The sequence below is a fragment of the Salvelinus fontinalis genome, chromosome 2, assembly GCF_029448725.1.
Source record: "Salvelinus fontinalis isolate EN_2023a chromosome 2, ASM2944872v1, whole genome shotgun sequence".
Lineage (NCBI taxonomy): Eukaryota > Metazoa > Chordata > Actinopteri > Salmoniformes > Salmonidae > Salvelinus > Salvelinus fontinalis.
The window spans coordinates 92,041,717-92,044,216 of NC_074666.1; the positions used below are offsets into that span (position 1 = coordinate 92,041,717).

Below are 2,500 nucleotides of genomic sequence, written 5' to 3' on the forward strand. Positions count from 1 at the left end.
GTGTGAATGTGTGTGTGTGCATAAAGTCTGCTTCACTCCCCCCATTCCACCCTGTCCCACACGTCACCTGTCTCTCCGCCTGCGTCATCACCTCCCTCCCTGAACTCTCCTCATACAGCCCCCATTGTGGTTTATTATCAGGTTTATTGTTCCATTAAGACGTCTACAAGTTTACTGCTGTATATTTCCCCGGATTTGCTTCATTTTGTTATGACCTCATTTGTTATCTTCAGTTGAACTTTGTTGTGAAGTACATACAGTTGAAGTCGGAAGTTTACATACACTTAGGTTGGAGTCATTAAAACTTGTTTTTCACAAATTTCTTGTTAACAAACGTTAGTTTTGGCAAGTCGGTTAGGATATCTACTTTGTGCATGACACAAGTAATTTTTCCAACAATTGTTTACAGACATATAATTTCACTTATAATTCACTGTATCACAATTCCAGTGGGTCAGAAGTTTACATACACTAAGTTGACTGTGCCTTTAAACAACTTGGAAAATTCCAGAAAATGATGTCATGGCTTTAGAAGCTTCTGATAGGCTAATTGACATAATTTCAGTCAATTGGAAGTGTACCTGTGGAGGTATTTCAAGGCCTACCTTCAAATTCAGTGCCTCTTTGCTTGACATCATGGGAAAATAAAAAGAAATCAGCCAAGACCTCAGAAAAAAAATGGTAGACCTCCACAAGTCTGGTTCATCATTGGGAGCAATTTCCAAACACCTGAAGGTACCATGTTCATCTGTACAAACAATAGTATGCAAGTATAAACACCATGGGACCACACAGCCGTTATACCGCTCAGGAAGGAGACGCGTTCTGTCTCCTAGAGATGAACGTACTTTGGTGCGAAAAGTGCAACTCAATCCCAGAACATCAGCAAAAAGGACCTTGTGAAGATGTTGGAGGAAACGGGTACAAAAGTATCTATATCCACAGTAAAACGAGTCCTATATCGACATAACCTGAAAGGCCGCTCAGCAAGGAAGAAGCCACTGCTCCAAAACCGCCATAAAAAAGCCAGAATACGGTTTGCAACTGCACATGAGGACAAAGATCGTACTTATTGGAGAAATGTCCTCTCATCTGATGACCATCTTTACGTTTGGAGGAAAAAGGGGGAGGCTTGCAAGCCGAGAACATCATCCCAAACGTGAAGCACGGGGGTGGCAGCATCATGGGAGTGCTTTGCTGCAGGAGGGACTGGTGCACTTCAGAAAATAGATGGCATCATGAGGATGGAAAATTATGTGGATATATTGAAGCAACATCTCAAAACATCAGTCAGGAAGTTAAAGCTTGGTCGCATGACCCCAATCATACTTCCAAAATTGTGGCAAAATGACTTAATGACAACAAAGTCAAGGTATTGGAGTGGCCATCACAAAGCCCTGACCTAAACCCTATAGACAATGTGTGGGCAGAACTGAAAAGGCGTGTGTGAGCAAGGAGGCCTACAAACCTGACTCAGTTACACCAACTCTGTTAGGAGGAATTTGCCAACATTCACCCAACTTATTGTGGGAAGCTTGTGGAAGGCTACCTGAAACGTTTGACCCAAGATAAACAATTTAAAGGCAATGCTACCAAATACTGATTGAGTGTATCTAACCTTCTGACCCACTGGGAATGTGAGGAAAGAAATAAAAGATGAAATAAATAATTCTCTCTACTATTATTCTGACATTTCACATTCTTAAAATAAAGTGATGATCCTAACTGACCTAAGACAGGGAATTTACTAGGATTAAATGTCAGGAATTGTGAAAAACTGAGTTTAAATGTATTTGGCTAAGGTGTATGTCAACTTCTGACTTCAACTGTATTGTGTTTTGTCTTTTTGAAGTTAAAGGGTGCTCACAGCCAGTTCCTCAGAAAAGTCAGGAAGTCAACAAAGCAGTGAAGGATCATGGGTAGTGAGTGACCTCACTGCATGGTTAGGGATATACGGTGGCCTGTAAGTTACAAACTACAGTCCCCTATAAACAGTGGAGAAAAAGTCAAATATATAAAAGCTAAAGAGAACAATGATTTGCCACTTAGTCTCATCCAACACTATTCTAGAAACATTGATTTGGTTTCCTTGGCAACTCACAAATACAATCCAAGAATACAAATATGTTTTGGGAGCCACACAGAGAACTTTAGAGAACTACAGAGAGAGCTAAAAGAGAGAGAGTTTTTAGTGCAGGGTTTCCCAAACTCGGTCCTCGGGACACCAAGAGGTGCACGTTTTGTTTCTTTCACTAGCCCTACACAGCTGATTCAAATAATCAACTCATCAACAAGCTTTGATCATTTGACTCAGCTTGTTTAGCTGACCAAAACGTGCACCTGTCGGGGTCCAGAGGACCGAGTTTGACAAACGCTGGCATAGTGATTGCGGGTATGACTGCCATTGCTTTGGCCTCTTGAGTAAGACGTTGCATATTCCTCTCTCATCTCCCCCCCTCCTCCATCTTCCCAATGGTAGCTCCACTCGTATACGCCCCCA

The 2,500-nt window shown here is 41.8% G+C and overlaps 1 protein-coding gene across 8 annotated transcripts in view; it reads left to right on the plus strand.

Annotated features, from left to right (window-relative positions):
• Window positions 1-2,500, plus strand: part of LOC129831733 (RNA binding protein fox-1 homolog 1) — an 83,580-nt gene that overhangs the window by 28,362 nt on the left and 52,718 nt on the right. The window lies entirely within an intron of this gene.